Here is a 25,334-nt window from a genome sequence, read left to right as displayed (position 1 = left end):
ATGAACCCTATGCAAATGCAAATCTAAATCAGAATTATCATGTTAAGTCAGTGATAGATTTAATTCTCAGTCATTATAGAATTAACTGAGTATGTGTGAATTCATTCAGTCACATAGTTATTCATTCATTCATTCAATATAACATTTCTTGAATACCTACTATGTGCCAGGTACTAGGCGCTGGGCAATGTATTAGTAAGCAGTCATTTGTGTCTCTGATGTCATTTCGTTTATATTCAAGGATTAGAAAGCAGATGGTAAACATTAAACACAGGATAAGTTTAGATGATAAAAGGTATACCATGGTAGAGAGACTGAACACGGAGATGGTGGCTATTTTGGAAAGGATAGTTAGAAAACACCTCTTTAATATAAATGATGTATTCAGCTTTAACCTGATTGGTGACAGAACTATTTCTTCTTATTAGTTACTGCAGGCATTATACCTATGGCTAGGAGTTTTTTAAGGGCCCATGAAAATATTTTGGATCTGAAGAATGTTATTTTCATTAATCTATGAAAAGATTATTACAAAACTGAAATCAAAATTATTTATGTAAAGACACACAAAATATTTTAACTAATCAACTGTAACTCAATTGTTCTTGTTTTCTATAAATTCCATTTCATGTGAGTATGTTTTGATATATTTGATCTGATATGCTTAGAACCCACACAGATCTCCTTGGCTGAGAAAGAGTTCACTGTATAAGGATCTTGGGGAGGAATATCATAGGTGGTGAATGTATTGAAACAAGAGTGTATCTGATGTGACTGAGGAATAGAAAGGAAGATGTGGCTAGAAAATAGTGAGGAGAATAGTAGGAGATGAAACTGAAAGTATACAGTTTCCAGATTGTGAAAGTTTTGTGCAGAGTAAAGAAAGTAGAGAATGGTGCTTCTCAACACACACTTTTTTTTTTCTGTTTCAGAGTTGTGGGTGTTAACATGTGTGTGTGTGTGAGCACTTTTTTCTTTTTGCACATGTGTTTGTCTTTGAGAAGTTGAAGAATATTAGATGTTTTCTTATATACTCTGTATATTCTTCTACATAGACTATTGCCTTAATACCTTCACTCATATTCTTAGACCAAAATCTTCCACATTTCTTTGTATTTACCATTCATGAACTGAACAAGAGCACCCAATAGACTAATTGACTTTCTGATGATAGATTCTTGACCTTCAGGCTGAGCCCCAATTATATTTGTCTTGTTTTGCTTTATCACATGTCAACATGGCTGGTTCCCAGACGAGGGCGAATTTCAAAGTCATGGGGACCTCACAGGGAATGTGGACAGTCATCGAATGGAGGAGCCAGTCACCTCTTCTTGCCTTGTCATGGGACCAATTTTTCACTCCAGAGCTCAGGCTCAGTGTGCTGGCTCCAAGTGCTGTGTCATTCACACTTATTTTATGATGATATCCAGTTACCACTGAATAAGAAAAATATACTAAAATAATTGCTTTATCAGGTATGGCTCAGAACTTTCTTTTGTACCATTTGGGGGAGGAGGCTGGGGCGGTTTAATGCTTTGCCTGCCAAGTCACAGAACATCTCTGCTGCTTTCTTTTTCTCTTCAATTGTCATTGAAAATAACTAGTCATAATGCCTTTGTAAGCCCTGCTTGGCCTCAGCTCTGCGTAAATCATGCTTCCAGACAAGGGCCCTTGGTTTAGAGGCCCCCATTGTGGGAGTGATTTAGGTAGAGGCGGGATCATGAATAAAGAACACTCACCCTCTTCTTCAGAGGCAGGGCGAGAGTGCCGGGGAGATCCCTTCACAAACATCTCTTTTTCAGCACCAGTATTTGGCTAAGAGCTTTAATTTCATTAAACAAATGGGGGCTGGGTTTTTCCATGCATCTCAGCCTCCTTTTAATGTGTAAATTACATAGGATTTGCCACTCATTACAATGGTGATATGATTATTGGCCTCAAACAGACCACACTGCATCAGCCCCCAGTGATAGGTCAGCTAAGAAGTGGCATGTGTGGGAAAAATTGGATAGCACATGTTTTCTGATCACCAGTTCTCCAGAGAGTTAAATTCACAAATTTGAGTCTCCACTTGGTTTATGCAGAGTGCTTTGACGGAGTTGACTTCTGGGTGGATGTGACATCACAGTAGGGAACAATGTGTGTGTGTGTGTGTGTGTGTGTGTGTGTGTGTTAGTCAGTCGTGTCTGACTCTTTTGTGATCCTATGGACTGTATGTAACCTGCCAGGCTCCTTTGTCCATGGGATTCTCCAGGCAAGAATACTGGAGTGGGTTGGCATTTCCTTCTCTAGGGAATCTTCCCAACCCAGGGATCAAACCCTGGTCTCCCACATTGGCAGGCAGATTCTTTACCATCTGAGCCACCAGGGATGTCAGGGAACAATGCAGTTATGGGGTAAGAGCTGCCTGGGGACCAGAAGCAGTGGCCTAGGCAAAGCTTTTGGGATTTGGAGGCTGAAGCCACAGGCTTGGCTGTTTGACTGAAGACAAGTCACCCAGCTCCTCTGAATCTATTTCCCTATTCACAAAATCGGCATCATAATGTCCCTGCAATACCTGCAGGTTATTCAGGAGCATCAGTTTTGTGAAGCTCTGCTACCTGGGACTCTGCTGGGGACTTTCACTCTGATAGCCTCATTTATTCTTTTTTTAATTTTTTTTTTTTTGTTTATTTTATTTATTTGGCTGTGTCGGGTCTTAGTTGTGGCACTTGGGTCTTCATTGCAGCATGTTAGATCTTTTGTTGTGGCTCTTGACCTTCTCTGTAGTTGCAATGCTGAGGCTTATTTGACTCTTGGAATGTGGGATCTTAGTTCCCTGACCAGGGATTGAACCTGTGTCCCCTGCACTGGAAGGCAAACTCTGGACTGCCAGGGAAATCCTTCAGTTCAGTTCAGTTCAGTTCAGTCGCTCAGTCGTGTTCGACTCTTGGCGACCCCATGAATCACAGCACGCCAGGCCTCCCTGTCCATCACAAACTCCCGGAGTTCACTCAAACTCATGTCCACAGAGTCGGTGATGCCATCCAGCCATCTCATTCTCTGCCGTCCCCTTCTCCTCCCGCCCCCAACCTTTCCTAGCATCAGAGTCTTTTCCAGTGAGTCAACTCGTCGCATGAGGTGGCCAAAGTATTGCAGTTTCAGCTTTAGCATCAGTCCTTCCAATGAACACCCAGGATTGATCTCCTTTAGAATGGACTGGTTGGATCTCCTTGCAGTCCAAGGGACTCTCAAGAGTCTTCTCCAACACCACAGTTCAAAAGCATCAATTCTTCGGTGATCAGCTTTCTTCACAGTCCAACTCTCACATCCATGGGAAAAACCATAGCCTTGACTAGATGGACCTTTGTTGGCAAAGAAACTTTACCGCTTGCAAAATGCTATAGAGTATGTCTGTTTTTTTTGACCTCTTCATAGAAACCTGCAGTGCACATTAGCACACTTAAGACCCTGAAAAGCTCCGTATTAAAATGTTTTTTGTTTGTTTTGTTTTTCAATCCAGAATTTCCAATGAGACCAGCTTGCCTCCTCTCCCACCCTAAAAAGTTTTTCAACTCAACTGCCCAGGACTTAAGTCTTGCATAGAGGCAGTGATACCAGGTCTGGTCACTTGGGGATGAAGAGGTGGTAGAAACTCCATTGGTCCCTGTAGGAAGAATACTCTCTACTTGGAAGGAGCCAGCAGAAAAAGACACTCATAGAGCAAGTACTCCATGAGTTCACGATCACAAGGGAAGCTCATCCTGGCAAAGCTACAGGTCTATTTGGGCAGAAGGAATTCATTGTCCCCTCCCCACCAAATGAAAATTCGTTCTACTTTTTCCTATTCATTTATTAACTTGGTAATTTCTTTATAAAGCCCAACATATCCCCCATCTGTGATCTATATCATGTTAGAAATTTATACCTTCACCCACACAGCATAGTTGTTTTGGTAGATTTCCCACTAATCCAGACTTAAGCATCACTATTTCACTAATGGCTTCTAACATCGCCATCTTTTCCGAGTTCATTCTTTAGAACACTGGGTCAGAAAGAAGACTGTAAATGTTTCTGATTTCATTGGAAATTCTGGATTAATAAGTACATGAAAATGGTTTCTTTTAATACAGGATGTCTCAGTGCTTTGAGTGCGTGTGATGATTCTGATGAGGGCAGGGTGAGTGGTGATAGCCTGTGACATCTTCCAAGCTGTATATTTAGCCAAAGAACTCTGTGTCAGGGGATCCAGTTTTGGTAGCAACGGCAACCTCTGAGAGTTCTTATAAGAGGCAAATCAGATATGCTGGAAATATCACCTCCTACAGTACACGTGTGGTAGGTGATGTTCTCTGACATCTATGGGAACTGAGCAGGGCTTAGCCTCTTTACTACCTTTATGTCTGCCTTGTTTTCTGATCTAGCAGTGAACAGGGTGGCTTCCTCAGTCCTGGTTCCCTTCGTCATTCCCCTATGGGAACGGAGCCCAGCTTATCTCTCACCCGGTCCTTCCCCTTTCCTCAGATCCTGCCAGTGGACTGGAGCTAACTGTATCTATTACTTTGTCCATTGACCTCTTTGAATAACAGCTCAGGTCCTGCTAGATGCTGAGAATGACTTTCCCCCAGAAAACGTGTTGCCCATCTCACATTTTGATCAGAAATTTCAGAGAGTCATGCCAGCTTGGAATGGTCTTGGGCACTCTCTCCACAGGCAGCACAGAATGGTCAGCAGTCTTGGTTCACTCCATCATCCATGGAGAGCTTCCAGTTTGCCACATGGCCAGGTTTTTCTGGACTTGGATTATCTTAGAAATGCTCTAGAGTGATGTACCGCTTTAATGCAGTCGCAAGTGGCAGCACTCGGCTAAGACTCTGCTTTCTAGACTACTGAGTGATTCTCTTTCCTGCTATCACAGTTGATTCTTTCCTACTTAATTCTCTTTGCTTACTAGAAACAAAAGGTGACTCATGGGCAGAAAAGTTTTGCCAAAACTTGCACCTTTTTAAGCATACTAAGAGTCGGACACGACTGAGCGACTGAACGACTGAACTGAACTGAAGATAACTAAAGTTCCATTTTCACTACCTTTCTGTATCAGGGAGAATAAATCCTATAAAACTCATTCTTTTTAGTGATTCATGTCTGAAATCATGGTTACTTCCATAAGATTCGGGCTGAAGCCATTCGCAGGTGAGCTCTGAATACCAGACTTACTCCCAGTGAAACATAGATTTTGACCAAGAGTTTTCCTAAAGAAACAGACTTCACTGCCTCCAATACCTCTGGCAATGATTCCAAGGAATATTTAAGGGTGAAGCCATTTATATGACACCTGGCATTAAGAGCTGGATACTGAAAGTGTGTTATCTATGGTTTGTTGTAGACTTCTCCTTATCGTGTGGTTTCTTATAGATCTCATCTTTACTGGCCTGATCCTGCACACAGAGGTCAATAGTGGTCTCTGGGATCTCTGAACCTTGTCTGGGTAGAAATGGCATCACACCCAAGCAGCAGAAGAAAAGGATAAAACCTCAGTAGTTGCATTGTTATGCTGAGACCAGTTCAAGAAAAAGGATATCAGAGGAACAAACCTGGGGTTGGCGATAAAATCACTAGAGGTTGCTTGCTGAGCATGGTTAACACATGGAACATCAAGGAGAGTGACCCACTGAATCTCAAATAGCTCAAGTTCTAAAATCTGAAGAAGTAGGGTAGGTGGATAAAAGGATTAAGGGATTGTGATTTGGGCAGTTCTTTATAATCTAGGGGGCTTCCCTGGTGGCTCAGAAGTTAAAGTGTCTGCCTGCAATGCGGGAGACCCGGGTTCAATCCCTGGGTTGGGAAGATCCCCTGAAGAAGGAAATAGCAACCCACCCTAGTATTCTTGCCTGGAGAATCCCATGGAGGGAGGAGCCTGGTAGGCTACAGTCCACGGGGTTGCAAAGAGTCGGACACGACTGAACTACTTCACTTTCACTTTATATAATCTAGCCAGGAGATCTTCAAACTTCATTTCTGTATCCAAACTCTAAACAAACAATTAGGTTTATTTCATGTAGAAAAATGATGGTGCTCATTACTGGAGGGACAGAGAAAGGATCCCCTCCTCATCCCAATAAAATATAAATTTTGATAATTTATTCATATTCTCTTAAAATATTTGTGACTAAGAATGTGGTTAAAAGCCATGGAACAAAACACAGCTAAATGACCTCCTCAGAGAGTAAGCTTATGTCTTTGGTCTTAACTTGTATAGAATCACACTAAGTGAACAATTGAGTTTTTCCTGTCTGCATTCTGAAAATTGAAATGATTGTCCATTGTCGAGCAAGGGCTTCATTCTTTGCCCTGAACACTGATGAATTTTATAAATTCTTCATCAAAATCTTTGAGGGCAATTATATAATGCAAAATATTTTTATTTCATTATCTTCCTCGAGATCAATGAGTTTAACTTTCAATCTTACTACCTTCTGAACTGCTGCAGATGGTGTAGGTGGCAAATATTACACATTTGGTAAGAAAACGTCATGGATATAAATACCCTTGTCTTTTTCCCTCAGATCAGTGGAGAGCTTTAAGAACAGGATAAATACCCATCTGCCTGGAAAATTGCCTGGAGGCAGGGTGATGGACTAGATGTCTTAGATTCCTTCCAGCCTTCTGATTCAGAGCTACTCACGGTTGCCAAAAGAGTTAGTTCTGGTGGGATCCATCCAGGACTGCAGACCCTTCTGCCTGTGTGCATAAGGCCTGGAGATTTTTCAATGAGATTAGCTAAGAACAAGCTTTCCTTTCGATCTCTACAGAAATATTGCTGCTTCTGAAATGTAGCTGCTCTATGGACTTCATTTGAAGGTGTGGGGTTCTAGTGAATGATGGAGGAATGAAAGTGAATAGATCTTGTTGGAGATGAGGATCACCCTTTCAGGGCCCCCAGTGTCTTTGTAACTTATGTGTATGTAAGGGGCTTGGCATGGAGCCTAATACCTAAGCTCACCTACCAGGTGATAAACTATCGGGGTCATTACGGCAGACAATTTAAAACAGTTAATGGTACTCTCATCTGCAATATGGTCTTACAGTGGAAGCTGGGAGTCTCAGTCATGGGCTAAAATGTTCTCATTTACAATCCTAATGAGCAAAGAGACAGCAGTGTGCTTTCATGTTGATGTATATATGTACGTGCGTGTTTATTTTTGTTTTTATTTAATTTTCAAAGCAAGCCGTACTCTCCTTAAAACATTTTTAAGAAAGCAGAAATGTATGAAGACTAAAACAAAAATAATCCTAAATTCCCCAAACCAGAAATAATCACTGTTGACAGTACAACATACGGTAGACACGCAACACTTGTGAGTGGACATACTGAGCACTTGAAAAATTGATGTATGAACCCATTCCACCATACCATATAAGTTGTCTCTGAAAAATAGAATAAATTATAATGGAAAATGTAAGAGTCCATTTTAGAGCACTTGAATTTTTCACTTGATGAGTAGTTTTCTCATTCTCTGGCATTCAAGCTGAAAAAGTTTTATGAGTTACTTTGTGTTACTTCCTGGGTAGGGAAATGATGAACCCACTTATCAAGCCCCCAGCTTCCACCAGCACCATCGCTCCATTACTGTTCTAGACTTCTGTTCTTGGCACTTCTGTTATCAGCAGTAGTGGCTGGTTTCTATCCAAATCCATCACCCTTTCTTTTCGAGAATTTTTGAAAAAGAAATAGTGTTTTGTTTTAAATAATTTAAATCACTTTTCAGAATGTTACTTGATTTATAACAATAAAATCATCTAGAGAAGTGGCTGCTGGTTGGTTGCCCAATTACATTTGTACTATATGTAAATTGCTTCCTCCACACTGGGGATGTACGCTTAATATTTCAAATTCATACATCTGCAGTGCAACTAATTTATATGTTTCATGGACTTTGAGTTGCTCATGATTAGAAAACTTGCAAATGCATATGTTAGAATTTTACTATTTTTCTCTCTCGATTGCTTTTTCTAAGTCTGTATGTGTGTGTTGATGTGCCTGTGTGTGTGTTGTATGTATAGTTCCTGCATGTTAGATATTTTTACTTAACAACTCTCAGTGGAATATTTTTCCAGTTTGTTGCTAATGTCAATTATTTTATTTTTGATTAATTCATTTATTATATGTTGTCTCACCCACCAAAAGAGACATATTGCAAGAACAGAAAACTTTTTGTATGTTGTACCTTGCTATACCCTCAGCATCTAGAATAAATGCTAGCACGTAATAGGTGCTCAATAAATATTAGATTATTGAATAAATCATTGACTAAAGTATTCACTTTAAAGGAGATCAATCCTGGGTGTTCATTGGAAGGACTTATGCTAAAGCTGAAACTCCAATACTTTGGCCACCTCATGCGACGATTTGACTCACTGGAAAAGAGTCTGATGCTGGCAGGGATTGGGGGTAGGAGGAGACGGGGACGACAGAGAATGAGATGGCTGGATGACATCACTGACTCGATGGACATGAGTTTGAGTGAACTCCGGGAGTTGGTGATGGACAGGGAGGCCTGGCGTACTGTGGTTCATGGGGTCGCAAAGCGTCAGACATGACCAAGCGACTGAACTGAACTGAAAGTATTCACTGGATGTACAATTATTGACTGTTTAATTTTTCCTTATAAAGATGTAATCAAAGTTTATTAAAATGTCCTTTTGTTGTTGAAATTAGTATTATATAATTTTTTTTGTCACAACCAATGCTCAGGACCAAAAATTTCCACTACTTTTGATTTTTCCCTGAGAATAGTTTCTAGCAGTGGAATTATTTAGGTCAAATCATAATTGTGTTAAGTTCTTACAGGTTAATATATTTTGCTTATTTCCCCCTCAGAACACTAGTATAAATTTTACAGTCTCACAAACAATGAATGAAAAATGTACAAAAATGTACATCTTATAATTTCCTTGCTTTATGGAGTAACTTTTGAACTTTCTCAATTCTAGAATTCAAAGAAATTCCATTTGTATCATGGACTTTAGATTAGTCAAGTTATCTCTAGGTGCTGTAACAAAAACTCCCAAATCTCAGTGCAATGAAAGTTTGTCTCTAGTTCATGGCATTGTCTGACCCAGCTAGATTGACTCTTCTAGGCAACTAGTCTCCAAGCAGGGACCTAGGGACTCAGGGATTCAACCTCCTTTAATCTACCATCATCGAGTATTTCATTTCAAGATGGATAAGAGTGTGTGTGTGTGTATGAGAGAGAGAGATAAAGTGGGATGTTTTATGGCCTGGCTAGAAGAGGAGTATAAAATTCTGCCTACATCCCATTGGCCAGAACCCAGTCATGTGTTCCCCCTTAGATGCAAGAGGGGCTGGGAATTAGAGTCTTCCTGAAAATCTGGTCAACAACAGCATGGTATCTTGAAACAGATTCTAAAAACATCTTCTTTCACTTGTTAGATTGCTGAAGAGTGTAGGATGTCTGTTAGTAGATCTGATGGCCCAATTTTGATCAAATGTCTACACACTACATTTCCTGTGCCAGTGACCAATCCTTGGTCAGCAGTATTTGCAAAACAAAGACAAACAAATAGAAGAAGCACCAGTCTTGTCAAGAACGTGGTTGCTTGTCCTGCAACTGAGGAGCAATGCTTTTCAATTCACCCACCTTTAGAGTTTGCTTTTGGTGTCCTTGGATAATTACAACTTGGATAATTGCATTCTGTTGATCTAAAATTCCCCTTTAGTTTCCTTGGGATGAGCTAGCCTTCATTTTCCCCTCTACACATCATAGCATAGTGTTACTGGCAGCCAGTGATCAGTGATTGCTCCATTCCACAAAGAAGCTGGTTACATTTCACCACCAGGAAAGTGATCCCTGGGTAAATATACAGAATCCACAGGTTTCTTTTGTCCCTTAAGAGTAGAAAACATACATTTAATGGATTAGTAAAATTAGTGACTTGATACTCCAGGTGTTGGAAGAAATTTGTAGTCTTCTATTGTGTTATAAATTTAACTCTAGAAAATAAAAAAAGAAATGATATTCCCAAGAATAGGTAGTATCTCTTGATTCAGAAAATAACAATACATTTTCTGTTGTCAAATATGAGATATTATAATATCTTGAATAATATCTATGAGATCTAAACTATGGTAATCCTTAGAAATACATTTGCCTGTATCCAAAATTACAAACTCTTTCATAGATTTCAATGAATAGCATCAACATTTAGAGAACTATTTTTTTTTCTCTCCCAGGATGATTCATTTTACTAAGCAGTCTACATCATCTGTAGCTAAATGTTGATGTATGTTAAAATAGTAAGTGAAAGTCGCTCAGTCGTGTCTGACTCTTTGTGATCCCATGGAATAGTCCGCGGAGTTCTCCGGGTCAGAATACTGGAGTGGATAGCCATTCCCTTCTCCAGTTGATCCTCTCAACCCAGGGATCAAACCCAGGTCTCTTGCATTGCAGGCAGATTCTTTACCAGCTGATCCAGTAGGGAAGCCCTTAAAATAGTAAGGGACAGTACTAATTTTCATCCAGAAATGAAGTATTACTTGGTGGTAGGTGATTCTGTTAAAAATTGAAAGTCAGTTTTGCAATTATAAGGTCTCTTAACAAAGTATGGGGAAAATGTACTGTTCATTGGGGTGATGAAAACAGGAAAAAATATGACTGTTGAGCAATTATTAAGGGTGAGCTAGAAACTTGTAGAGATCTTTTATTTTTGTCTAAAACAATATTTTTAAAAAATACAGGCTTATTTCTGATTTACGAATTTCAAAGCTCCCATAGCCAAAGGAGGGAGATTTTCTAACAGTAGGGGGTTATCCTATTAAAATTCATCATGATTCCCTTTACAGAAAGAAGTAAACAAGAATCAATTTTCTTTAGAAAAGAAGTTGGCTGAGATGCAAGTTGATCCGGTACAGATTTGATAGATTCATACGAAACATCTACAAAGTAATTCAGAATCAGAATCTACCATTTATAGGGACTTCTTTCCCTTTTCTTTTTCTTGAGCAGGGGGAGAGGGAGAGAGGAAATCTGTCTTAGGGAAGAAAAGGAAAGCCGCCTAGCACATACAAAAGGATTTTATAGCTTTTAATTCTGCTAAGCCACTGATACATGGAAGATGTGCAGTACTGTAATTATCTGGCTAGATAGATGTAATTGTATCTATCAAACTAAATAGAACACTGTCAGATGACAGCCAAGATTGGATTGTCTTTAAGGGTCAGACAGAATCCTAGAGTGACCTCACTCCTCCTTTCTCACCAGGCCTGTTTTCTGAGTCTTTGATGGGGACCCATTTTGCTAACCATCTGAAAGCATATACAGTAACACAGTCTTTTGCTCTATGCCAACAGCCTCCCTAGAGAGCATGCTCAGTTTCCTTGTGCCTGGGGGATTAAGCCTGCCCAGGCCTCCCTTGTATTTGAAATGTATGATATTGATATCAGTGCTTAGGGAGAATCAGGCCTCTGCAATGAACAGATCACGCCTGGCTCCATGAAGTCTACGTTGCATGGAGAGATGCATAGACTGGGTGGAGAGGAGCCAAGTCAGCTTTAGCTCTGGAAAGCAAGTATTAGGTAATTAATTAAAGAGTTTGTTTCCTGGCCTGGTCCTTACTATTCAGGACATTTTCATGGGCTACATGAATAGTGCTTTTACATTTGATATATTGGCAGATCATTGCCGTCTTGAAGGTGCATGCTGGGCCATCCATGTCAGTGCTTCTCTGAGATGCTGTCTTTAAAACCGGCATCCACCCTCCTCCCCCTTGCTCATTTATAAGCAGTTGGAATCTATTTTCATGGAGTTTCTCCAATCAGGATCATGTCCAAACCATTTGGGTTTTTTTGAGCCTTCCATACTATATTTACTGTGTTTAGTGAAAAGCTGGATTCTCCTCGTGCTAAGTAGCAAGCCCATGATGGTTGAAATATTCCACCAGTCCTGCCGCATTTATGGGAAGAGACAAAACACACAGAAAGATGTGCGGTTATTAAGTGAGCTACTTCGTTTCCCAGTTCTCTCTTCATTTCCCAGGGGTGCATTTTTGGTCATCCTTTGGTGACTTGCTGCCACTGAGTCTTACGGTTCCCACTGTTGGTGGTTCATACTTCTGATGGGAACAAAGCTCTACTAGAGGCAGGTCTGCCTCCTGTCTTATAGCATAGAAACGCCTGATATTTCTGCATGTGCTGTGTGTTAAGCTTCACCAGGTTAACGCCCCTCTGCCTGGGCTTTTGGAAAAGAGTCCCGAATTGTCACATGGAAAGGGACATTTCAGTGCTGATTTTTATTTCCATGAGATTAAAAGTGAAACATGTAACCACAAAGCTGGTTTATGTCATCCCCCTGTCAGAGCCAGCAGTCATGCCAAAAACTAGATATTTGATAGGTTTGTGAGAGAAACAGATGCAGAAAGATGCCATTCCCACAATTTAGACTCCTTCTTATCTTTAAGCTAGAAAGAACATTCCAGATGAAGAAACTCTATTTTATGGACTTTAAAAAGTAACAAAGAAAATGTACAAATAAAAAAATACTAATTTAAAACTGATGTCATACTTTGGGACCTATAAACTGCAAATTCCTAATTTTAAAAAAAGTCATTCAAGACATGCTTACTTGATGCTTACATTTATGCTGCATTTATACCTCAGCCGTGGTGTTATAATTGAGAGAAAATATCTACAAGATATATTCACATATAGTAAATAGTATGTGGATATAGCAAGAAAAAAAATATAGCAAGAAAAAAAAAAATAGAGAACCATAAACCACCAAAAGGCTAAAACATCCAGAAAGTATTCTCTCAGCTTTTTTGGGGGAAGCATTTTGCATCCCATTCTTTTTATTTAATTCTGCCAGCTGTCTGCTAAACAAATCTAGCCAGGTGGGGCTTACAACCCATGACTAAAAAACCACTAGTGCAGCTGTCCAGCTTGCCCGAAGGAAGAATTCAGACAAATGGCAGGAACGAAAAGATTGTTATGTTTTCAAGAAAGTAGCTACTGTACCTTCTTTGGATTCAGTTTTTTTTTTTTCTTCTTCTCTGTTTGCTTAAGTTAATCCATTAGTTCTTAAGGTTTTATATCAAATAGAACAATAGTTTCACCTTTTAAAATTTTTAGTGTATTTTTGTTATAACAAGTATATTATGATTTTCCCTTGAGGAAAATCTGTCTTTTATATTGCAACCTGGTAGTGAGTTGTCCTCTTTTTTTTTTTTTTGGTGAAGAGTTCCTGATTGCTAAATCTTTTTCTTCTCTTTCTTTCTAGGTGAGAACAAGTTATTAGTGAACTATGACTGAAATTTATTTCTAAATACAGCAGAATTAAATGTGGAGCTATTTAAAGGTGAAGGTTGGCATGGCTTACTCTTGAGCAGAGGAACAGAACAGGCTTCTTTGCACTGCATCATCGGTGGACCTCAACTGTGAATTTCTAGTCAGCAAATAGGCACTTCATTTGGTGCGTCTGAGCAGAGGACAACCAGGGCTGAGCTAAAAACGATCACGTCGCCATCTGATCTATAGCTCCATTGATGACAGATCCATGCGTAAATCACTCAGTTACTTTCCCCACTTCTTTAACATTTGTCAGTTCAGTGAATCTCAACATTTTCCTCCATTCTGCCTAAAATTATTGATATCTCATGAAAAAGGCTGATAGAGTTTATAGCCGGTTTCGGTCTTTGGTCTCAGCACCTGTTCCCGAGATGTGACACTCATGCTCAGGGTTAGGACACAGCACTGACTGTAGCCAGACTTTTGTAACCCTCCACAGGGAAGTTCTTGGAATGCCAGGGTCCCGATGCCCTTCACAGAACTCAGCGATCTTTGACATGCAAAGTGAAATGCTTATCACGTCTGTGAGCCAGCTGTGATTTGTGTATTGGTTTAAAAGAGAATAAGACTGAAAGGGACAGTAGGACTTTACTTAGCAAAGGCGAGTATTCTATAAGCTGGTGAGGGTGTTTGGCTAAATCTCAGAGCAGATTTGGCAAAGAGCTAGAACCAGGAGATTGACATATTCAGTTACCTTGTTCTGCCATTTATAGCAACACAGGGAAACAATGCCTGTAGTCTGAGCTGCACAGACCGAAATGGTGTTCAGAATAAGCAGCCCAAGCCAGATGACTTTGTATAATAAGATACGGCTTGATATTGGCCTGGGTACTCACAAACTAAAGAGAAAGGAGGCCATTTTTTCATGAAGAAATTGAAGTGATGATACAGAACTAACCGTCAGTTTGTCATTATTTAATGAAGGAGTAATGGGGGATTTTTGTCAAAACTTGCATAGGTGAATAACAATAATGTGTCACAAGAGAGTAATCATATTACTCAGCCCTCAGAGGATTGACATGTGCCTTGAAATATTAGAAGTGAATACACTGTGTAGAAAGGTATGAACACACCAGAGCAAAAGGAGGAAAGCACCCCTTCCTTTTTGCCCTCCTTCCCAACCCTGAAGCCTGGTCAGGGGCCCCTGGTCTAACAGCATCCACCTTGATCCTAAATTTCTGCTTCCTTCCAGCATCTGGACTTCACTACTTTTGGACAGTGTGAGCAACCAACAGATTGCCACTATAGGAGCTTCGTGGTTAAGCAGGAACAAACCCCAAGGAAAAAATTCACAAATATGGTAAAGGCAGCATCATTTGCCCTTAGTGTACTACACTGGTAAGAGACAACAAATATCCATTTAAGAAAGAACAGTCCAAACACTAGTCATGTAAGAAGGGGTGCTTTGTGGAAAAAAATTAGAAAGGAAATCTCATAACATTTCCTCCTTTTTCCTTTCTTCCTTTCTGTATGCACATGCATATGAATCTGTTTATATTTAAATTCTCTTTAAATACATCTTTAAATGTGGGCAAGGATTGCTTTATAATAGAATGCAGACAAGCAAATCCATAATACTTACAATTTCTATATTTTCTCCATTTCAAGACTGACGAACGTAGATCCAAAAGAATAAATCATTTATACTTGTGGAAAAAGAAAAAGTGCATGTGTTAGGCAAAGATCTTAGAAATCTTAATTTCTAACCATGTGGTGAATACAAACTAATATGAGATGGAAAAGTTTTCTCTAATGTTTTCTCCATTAACAAAAACATTTAAAGTGGAACCAAAGATTTTCAGTATAAAGTAAGTTTCTAAGTAATAGGATGATTTTCTCTTCCAGACATTCAGATATGGCATGTCCTTTTGTAAATGGTACTTTCATGAAGCAAACGCTCCTATAATACAGTTAATCTGAAACATGGCTGCTAAGTTTGTCGTTTTACATCTGCATGGTAAAAGGGTATCAAATATTTTCTTTAATTTTATGTCCTCTTCTGCAGCCTCCTAGGCTGTCATAAGACCTATATTGTAGACTTCATGTAAGTGGATTCCCTTTTTCTAGTTCTGCATCATTATCTCAGCCTTCTGCTGACTTCCAGTTCCTAGGATCATGAACAGGATCTGAATATTTAACCTTGAAACTTCTCCAGGAAAAAATGAACACTGAATTTCTATAGTGTTTTAAAAATACTTTCCTCATAAATAGTGGCATGTTCTTAAAATTATTCAATCAAAATATACAACCAATCTGCCCTATTAATAGCAGATAAATGTAAAAGTACAAATTATATGATTCAATACAAGAGACACACAAGAGAGAAGGCTCTTACAAGACTTCCATGCCGTGCCCTTATTTTGGCATCTTTTTGATTATAGTCTGGCAGACCAAAAGTGTATTTCTGTATCATGCAGGTAGAAGTGAGAATCTGAGGCTCATTTAAGAGTGTGAATTTTTCCAATGTATCACAGTTTCACAAACACCTGAGCTTTCTGACATTTTGCTGATCCACTCTGAAAGTTCAGTGTGTTTAAGCAACTGCACTGTCAATTTCCCTAACTTCTATATTTTCTTCAATTCTCTCTACTCTTTCTTTCTCCCTCCCCTGCTTCTCTTCTTGTTCAGTTTTTGCTTCTTTGCATTCTGTCTTATTTTCTCTTATTTATTTTTCTTTTTTTCTTCTCTTATACTGTCCCTCCCTTGTTGAATTTTTTAAATTGGCCTTTAGGTCAAGACTTTTCTTAATGCCAATAGCTGTCCAGTTCTAGAAAGTTTTCACATATTCATTAAAATGTGGAAAAATAAAGCTCCAACAATGCTGCCTATCAAAGAGCAGTCACATTACAGAAATTATATCTAATGATTTCATTTTCTATTGAACGTTCCCATCTCACAATAATTAAAAGAACTCCTCCAAGCAAGGCTACACAGTAATGCTATTTGTGTTTAAGCAACCAACCTGATGTATAGATTCGACTTCACACAGCAATTACATATCAAGTCAGAATGGAGAGACAGACCTTCCCAAGTGTTCTCATGTTGTACTGTTTACAAGGCAGTCCTGTACTTCTGGTTTACAGCTCTGCTTAGATCTTGTTACAGTTATACTTAGATCTTTCTTTTGGTAAAATGAAATTTAATGAGAAGGAAAGTGTGCTTTCAGTTTGCAGAAGGATTTCTAGTTAAACTTAGGGTATGTAAAACCACATTCACCCCAAAATAAACAAAGTATTCATTCACAGAAAGAACAAAATGTTACCACCTGAATCATAATGGAAGGAATTCTTTCTAAATATTTTTGAGTGTATCAAACTTAAATTTTTTTTCTTTTTCTGAAGCCAACAAGTTTCCTACCTTTCGTGGAAGTCCACCTTAAGGTCGGTTACAACACTGGTGCACTGGCTGATCATTTGCAAATCCCACTGCAACAAACCAAAAGGGCGGGGGCTCCTGAGACATCTGTGGACCAGAGGACCTGGCAGAGACCGCTAAGCTTTCCGTGGGACTGACTACTAGCAGCCTGGCTGCAGGAACAGTCGACTTGAGGTACTATTTCCACATATCAACATCTTGTCAGTGGTGGGCTGAAAGACACGGCGACTGCCGGAAAGGAAAGTATCTGCTGTCAGGGGAGCTAACCAGCTGCCCTGCCCTCTTCCATGGTCAAATCTTTCATATAGAAGAGAAAAAGGAAGCCAAGTAGGAGAAAATGAGAGTAATAAGGCAAATTAAGTGCTTAAATTATGGCACCGGTTGGCTTTGGGTATTGGTATTTAGCTACATAATGAATTTCTAAAAATTCAGATCACATATGATTATGTATGAATAACTTTAGAAGAATTCAATCTAGCTGGGTCAGTGGTTCTAAGTGCACTGTTGTGGCATACACACTTGTGATTCTTTGGGAAGTGGTTCACAAGTACTTTGTGATTAATAATTGTTGTCAACGGATTTACTTAAAAATAAATTCAAATGGAGGATTCAAAGTTATTCCTGTAAGAATTTCATCCTCACTCACTGATATTCCCATTTGCATTCTTGAGTGAATAAGAAGAAAGTGGAGGTATACTAACGTCCCAGGGATCACATAAATCCTTAAGGGTCTGTGTAATGTTGTCCCACTTGTGAATATCATTCACCAAGTGTTTTTCAGGGGGGACAAAAGCCAAATGCTGAGATTTGTTGCATTAGGATTTCAGTTAACACTATATTTTATTTGTTCATATTTATAATCATGGCAACCCATTCCAGTGTTCTTGCTTGGAGAATACCATGAACGGGGGAGCCTGGTGGGCTGCCATCTCTGGGGTCACACAGAGTCGGACACGACTGAAGTGACTTAGCAGCAGCATAATCATAACATAATAAAGAAAAAAACAGACTCTTGTTAATCACTAATAATTGTGATAGATGAAGCCTCAAAAAGATTGTCAGTTGCTTTTTCTATGGGCTGGCTCACAACTAAATGTGCCCAGAATAGTCAGCAATGATGCAACCTCTGATCGTTTCAATTCAGACTGAGTATGAGGTGCTGGAAAGTGTTATGATGATGAAGTAGAATTTATAACTGAACCTAAAATATGAAATCTGTGCATGGGCTCCTAATAAGCAGTTGCTGTATTAAAGATGTCCTATAAAAAGCTTTATTTTATTAAACTCAATATTGCTCTTGAGATAAGTAAGCCTTATTTCCCTCACTTTTTGCTGAGATTTAAAGCATTTGAATTTTACTGGCCATATAAAGCACCTATAGAAATCATGAGCTGATATTATTCTAAATATTTATTGAATTACTTGTTTTATTCCTGTCTTCTTTTCTAGAAAGTAAACCCTGTGAAGACCATGATTTCATGTTTACATTTTTATCTATAGTACCTGCAACAGGATAACCCCTGACACAAAGTGGACAGTCAATAATGTGTTGAATAATGTGTTCCTGCTTTTTCCCAGGAAAAATCAGCATCACATTCTCATGGTCTCGGAACCAGGTATCCCAACAGTGAAAGTGAAAGTTGTTCAGTCATGTCCGACTCTTTGTGATCCCATGGACTGTATAGGCCAAAATACTGGTGTGGGTAGCCTTTCTCTTCTCCAGGGGATCTTCCCAGCCCAGGGATCAAACCCAGGTTTTCCCGCATTGCAGGCAGATTCTTTACCAGTTGAGCCCCAATAGTATTTTCCATATCTTATCTTTTACAAAACTGTTCGAGAGAGGTTGACTGGTGTAGAAAAATGTGATACCATTTTCATTAGCCAACATGATCTTTCTGGTTTCTTGAATTATTTGGCAAAGAGAAAGCACAGGTTGAACTGTTTAGAAAAGATAAAGGATTCTTTTTTTGCATTTTGAAGGCTGGGGCTTTTACACATGGTTTCAAAGTTGATTGAGCACGTAAAGCTCAATGAAGACCAATCCTGCAAAAGCAAAGGAACCCTATCTGATGAGTACCCCACGTGTGAACACACCACACTGTAACCGTGTGGAAATAATAGCCCATATCGGCAAGAAAGACTGCTATTTGATGAGAGCAGTGCCATTGTTCTTGAAAGTCTAATTTGGTCAACATCTAACAGTGCTGACTCATCAGAACTGAGAATCCAATAATAAATCACCACTGTGATTTAGCACTAATGCTGGAATTCACATCACGAACGATGTGACAGCATCAGCTGAAACTCAAACAGGTCGCTGAAAGGTGCATTTCATCAGCAAGCAATTTAATTCATATCAAAGGAATTTTACTCCAAGTGAGTGGCAACTGGTTACTTTTGAGAGCAGTTAACTGTTGGGGGAAATGAGTTGTTTTAGTTTCCCATAAAAAGGTAATAATCTATAATACTGGATGTTTTAAAAGTCTTTTCCTCAAATTCCAGAGCAAACAATATGAAATAACAACCCAATATCTTTGTATCTTAACACGTTTGGTAACGAAGCCCTTTAGATAATTGGCACTGCTTCTGTAGTAGGCCAAACTTTCTTTCAAGTTACAAATACTCACAAAAGGTTTACATTATAAGGGGCTGCTGTGGAGATGTGCAGATTTAGTTTGTAAGTACAAAGTGAACATGCAAATTGCCTTATCTTGTGGGATTCACAAACAACCATCATTCAGATTGATTTAATACTTGGCTTTTTATCTTTAAAAGTGTTAATTAGAAAATAGGGACAGTTCTCTGAACACTTAAGAGTAATAAATAGATCAAAACAGCATCCATGCTTCTGTGATGGAACTTCTGAAGGCTTTGTAAAGGGATTAATACAATTGTCAAAAAAGACCACAGTATACATATTTAATAGTGTTACCAAGCTACAATTACATTTTCAGGACTTCATTGTTAAGTTTTTCAAAATTCGCTATCATAAAAAACTAAGATTTTGGACAAGATTGTTCGAGATTTTGAAGATACTATCTTATTTTAATTTTTCCACCTTGGACCTCCAAATGCACTCTTCTGAAGAAGATGCTAAGCCCACAAGATCAGAAGTTATGCAAAGAAAAATGGGCTGTAGAGTTGCACAAAGTGAAATATGAAGGGAAAAAAATTATGATTCGTCCATTTTCCTTTGGATGAAAAACATAAAATGCTTTGCTGAGAGTTTTTCTATTTTGCAATTTCTCTATAATCTGACAGTTAAATGCATGTGCTAAGAAGTCAATCTTGGCTCTGCCACCACCTGGCTCAGTGACTTCAGGCAAGTGGCGTTATGTCTCTGTGCTTTGGTTCATCTGTAAAATGTGCAAAACCTGAGTCCTTTTCTTCTATGGTCTTCTTGTGGAGATCAAATAAAATAGCATTGAGTGGTGCCTGGCACTTGAGTAAGTACTCTGTAAGTTATGATAATTGAGGTATTTGCTAATGAATCTAAATGGTGATTTACCACCAGCCTTATTTACATGGTTATCCTATCACCAGCACTAAAAATACTTGTGAATGCCTTTTCAAATTTATGAAGAAGGCACAGTACAGGATAGGGGCCCTTGGTCTCTGTATCTCCATGGAGCTTAACTTTCCCTCTTCAAGAGGTGGACTCAGGGGTCAAGCCATCCACTGAACCACTTCCTTTCTAATGCCTCTGCTGCTGCTGCTGCTTAGCCGCTTCAGTCGTGTCCAACTCTGTGCGACCCCATAGACGGCAGCCGACCAGGCTCCGCCGTCCCTGGGATTCTCCAGGCAAGAACACTGGAGTGGGTTGCCATTTCCTTCTCCAATGTGTGAAAGTGAAAAGTGAAAGTGAAGTCGCTCAGTCGTGTCCAACTAGTAGCTACCCCATGGACTGCAGCCCACCAGGCTCCTCTGTCCATGCAATTTTCTAGGCAAGAGTACTGGAGTGGCTTGCCATTGCCTTCTCCGTCTAATGCCTCTATTTGAGTTTTATTACTGTATGTGTGTGTACTCATTCGCTTTAGTCATGTCCGACTCTTTGTCACCCCATGGACTGTAGCCTGCCAGGCTCCTCTGTCCAAGGGATTCTCCAGGCAAGAATACTGGAGTAGGTTGCCATGTCCTCCTCCAGGAGATCGTCCCAACCCAGGAATCAAACCCAAGTTTTTATGTCTCCTGCAAATTGGCAGGCGGGGTGTTTTTTTTTTTTTTTTTTACCACTAGTACCACCTGGGAAGCCTGTTTTATTACTGCTTTATCTTAATTCAATATTTTGATTTAACTAACAATACATTACAGGTTGTAAAATATTTAAAAGTATAAAACATCATACAATAAAATTAGCCAGAAAAAGTTTTTTTTAAATTCTATCATTCCAGAAATTTTCTTTGCATCTTGTCTCTTTCCCTCTTTATATGCATTCATTTCTTTAAACTTTTCTCTATGACCCCTTTCAATTTTTTGCCCTTTGTGTTTCCTTTTCCTGACCACATCTTTCAAGCTCGGACTACACATGATCTCTTCTGAACTGGAGACTCACACCCACACAGGCCTCCAGCCCCTCGAATTGTGAACGTCCCCTTAGTCTCCAGTCAAATGGCCCCTCCCTTTTCCTTCTCTGCCTCTTGGTCAGTCACATATCTGGCTGCCTTCCCCAAACAGTTTAACTTCCTCCTCTGCTTCCACCAACCGTGAATCTTTTTCATTCAATGTCTTACCTACTCTCCCTTGAAGATGACAGACAGATAGTACAAGCGGAAGTTATAAGCTCTCATGGTTGGAGGTCACATGAGTTTCCATTATTCACTCTCACCTGAGTCCTTTCTTTCATTTATTTCAACTGCACTGAGCTTGTTTGAACACACTTCAAGGCCTGGCGATATAATAGTTAGTACTATATATACATTATCTTATTGAGTTCTTCAGAGAAGGCAATGGCAAGCCACTCCAGTTCTCTTGCCTAGAAAATCCCATGGGTGGAGGAGCCTGGTAGGCTGCAGTCCGTGGGGTCGCTAAGGGCTGGACACGACTGAGCGACTTCACTTTCACTTTTCACTTGCACACATTGGAGAAGGAAATGGAAACCCACTCCAGTGTTCTTGCCTGGAGAATCCCAGGGACGGGTGAGCCTGGTGGGCTTCCATCTATGGGGTCACACACAGTCGGACACGACTGAAGTGACTTAGCAGCAGCAGCAGCAGCATTGAGTTCTTTCATTAATCCCTTACTTTCTTAGGCTAATCACAAGGGAACCATTATCCTCATTTGGCAGATGAGGAAATACGTTTAGAGGGATTAAGAAGTTGGTCCGAGGTCCCATCACCTAGAAAGTGGCTGAGCCAGAAATTGGAACCGGCCTGATTTGCCAAGGTTTTAGCCACTGTGCTGAGCAGTCTCTCCTGGCCTTGCTGTACCCTGGCCCTTCCTCTGATGAATAACATTCTAGCTCAGTATCCCCTGGGATGCCCCCACCACAAACAAATAGAACTATTTGGGAATCAGTATTATAAAGACCATTCTAGCAAGACCTCTCCATAGTGGACAATAAGTTTGAGTCTGACTGATGAAGATTTCCTATAGGAGAAGGAAGTTGTACTAGCTATCTGCTAGGAATAACTTTTTATAATTTAATAATTTTTAAATTTTAAGATTCTAAAAGGGGAAAAAAGAGCACTCTTGTGAACTCATTGGAATAAATTTACATTAAAAAAAGATACACAGTAGATCTGACTTTGCTTGTCCAGGGCTAGACATAATCAAGGTATGGACTAAGGTAGTGATCCTAGCAATGGGGAGACTATTTGCTCCAAAAATACTTGTGAACTGTGAGAGAAATAGCAACAGAATGCATATTCGGGTAATCTGTCAAAAATGATCCTTTGTTTGGGAGATTAAGAGTATCATCCATGGTCACTATGAAAGAACATATGCCACCAAAGACCTCTGGACTGGGATGACTGGGGAAGGCTACAGTTTACCTGGGAAGGTAGTGAAAAGAAGGTCACTGGCATGGGCTGTGTGGCTGTGGGAGAAAGTCATGTTCGTGCTGAGGATTGTGGGAACCATGTTTGATTCCCTGAAGCCTGGTTGTGAGCCCAGTAGACACAGCCTCATACCCAGCACAATGACTTTAAGTTCACTGGATGGACTAGATGTTTACAATCCCTACTCTTACCACATCTCTGCTGCTTTACTCCCCATCTGCATTCTATTTTCTTTGCATAGTGCTCTGGCTAAACTCGTGGGTGCCAAGCTTTCTCAACAAACTGTCTGTCTCCCGGCCCACCATTTGTCTTCAGGTTGTCAATTACAATTTTGATCACAGTTGAGTTTTATTTCGCACAGCTGTCCTCTCAGTGGCATGAACTGGTCTTCAGTGATTCTCTTCTCCACCCACCCCAAACCCCTCTTTATTGTTCAGTCTAATATCTTAGCTGCTACATTCTCTCACCACTTGTTTTGTCTCCAGTCAAAGTTGTTTTATTCCAGACAGACATGGGCAGCCTGGTTGCAACTTTGCTAGTATCAATGGAAAGAAAAAAATTACCTGTGATCTTCTCATAAGTCATAGAAAAAGTATAAAAAGCATAGGCAAGTGTAATTTATCACCCCGATCTGTGGGCATTTAATTACTTGCATGGCTGCTTTCAGTTTAAAGCACCGTTTTCTAGTTTGATCCTTAAACACCTTCCCTGTGTAGAAGTTTTGGAGAATTTGGCCCATTTGTAAATGCTTGGTGCTTGGTGTTACTTCTGCAAAATCACGTGCATGTCATTTTGGTGATATTTCAAGTATCTCCAATTTAGCCAGAGGGGTCTGCTTGAGCTTCTATTCCAGTTCTTCTTGGCTAGTGTATTGGCACTGAAGTTTTTGTTGTTGCTCAGTAAACTAACAAATAGTCTTTATGCGATGTAAACACCCAAAAAACTTTTGCACAATTAGATATTAATTCTCTTTGGTGCTATCACTATTGATGGCATACACTGTGGTCATCACATTGTGTCCATTTTTGTGTTCATTTAAGGGCTTCCCTTGTGGCTCAGCTGGTAAAGAATCTGCCTGCAATGTGGGAGACCTGGGTTCAGTCCCTGTGTTGGGAAGATCCCCTGAAGAAGGGAAAGGCTACCCACTCCAGTATTCTGGCCTGGAGAATTCCATGGATTGTATAGTCTATGGGGTCACAAAGAGTCAGACACGACTGAGCGACTTTCACTTTCACTTAAGGAAAACACTAAATAAATTTAATTTTTTAATATTTTTATATTTAATTTGTCTGGATTTCAAAACTTGTCCTTCTCTTTCCATCTGTAATGCCTTTATCCTTTCATTAGCTTGAAAGAATTTCTTCTTTAAAAGTTTGGATAGTTCTGGGATTGAACACTGGAAGCTATGGAGAGTGATTTTTCTCATCAAGGCATTTTGATTTCATTGAAACCTCTATTTGAAGTAGGGCAGGCTCTTACTTGAGAGGGTTTCTCAGCTTAGCTCTTCTGGGCATGATCCAACAGGGTCACTGATCCTCACCCCACTCATTATTGTTCAGGCTAGCAACCACCACACTTTGAATGCACTTCCTTGAAAAAATTTAGGGAAAAGAAACTGATTGGCTCTTCTTGGTTAATGGTTTCCTTTACTGGTTGTATCAGTAAATATTCTTATGCACAAAATAGCCTAAGGCTATTTCCCATGCAGGGTCTATGATCAGGACAATTTCAGCTAAAATTGGGCATGACAAACTAACTAACCAACATATTCTGCGTAAGGGGTTAGATTTTAGATATCTGAATCAATGCATGGTAATATTGTTCTGCTTCTTCCAAAAGTCACTCCTTTTGGTTCTGGAGATTATCTTATATCAAATAGATACAAATAATGAAGCTGCTTTGATGCAAATGAATTCAAGAGACCTCCAATGCTGTTAACTTTCTCTGTCCCATCTTTTTCTACCTTTAGAATTTCTCTTTCTCCCAGCTTATATGGAGGATGGATTGAATTAGCCACTAACTGGATTTAGCATATATGTGTATGTTTAGTCACTAAGTCAGGTCCAACTCTTTTGCAACCCCATGGACTGTTGCCTGCCAGGCTCCTCTGTCCACGGGATTTCTTAGGTAAGAATACTGAAGTGGGTAGCCATTTCCTCCTCCAGGTGGTCTTTCCAACCCAGAGATCAAACCTGAGTTTCTTGAACTGGCAGGTGGATTCTTTACCACTGAGTCACCAGGGAAGCCTCAATTGACCATACTAGCCCCTGAAGGGAGAAGGAAATGGCAACCCACTCCAGTGTTCTTGCCTGGAGAATCCCAGGGACAGGGGAGCCTGGTGGGCTTCCGTCTGTGGGGTCACACAGAGTCGGACACGACTGAAGTGACTTAGCAGCAGCAGCAGCAGCAGCAGCCCCTGAAGAGCTGCATTTTGTTTCTAAGCTTCCTGTATGACTCCCTTAATTTCTACACTCCGGAAATTAATTCAGTAGCAAGAGATTAGCTTCTGTGGGGCTCTTGGTGCATTTGGAATAAAAGTGAATGAAGATGGTGATAATGTCAACTAAGTTGTTAGACATGCAATATTCTTAAATAAACAAATTTATTAAGCACTTACTTCA

General features: G+C 39.8%; 1 long non-coding RNA gene across 1 annotated transcript in view; it reads right to left on the bottom strand.

Moving 5' to 3' along the window:
* LOC148778557 (uncharacterized) overlaps nt 1-17,172 on the bottom strand; it is a 108,707-nt gene extending 91,535 nt beyond the window's left edge. Inside the window, exons 1-2 of the long non-coding RNA XR_016035551.1 lie at nt 16,700-17,172; nt 14,925-14,988 (exon numbers count right to left, since the gene is read on the bottom strand). This is a non-coding gene — a long non-coding RNA (uncharacterized LOC148778557). The remainder of the gene's footprint in view (nt 1-14,924; nt 14,989-16,699) is intronic.
* Nucleotides 17,173-25,334: the final 8,162 nt, after the last annotated feature.

This window comes from Moschus berezovskii, chromosome 2, assembly GCF_049115385.1.
Source record: "Moschus berezovskii isolate FMDL1 chromosome 2, NW_MosBer_1.0, whole genome shotgun sequence".
NCBI classification, from domain to species: domain Eukaryota; kingdom Metazoa; phylum Chordata; class Mammalia; order Artiodactyla; family Moschidae; genus Moschus; species Moschus berezovskii.
This window is presented reverse-complemented; position numbering and strand designations above follow the sequence as displayed.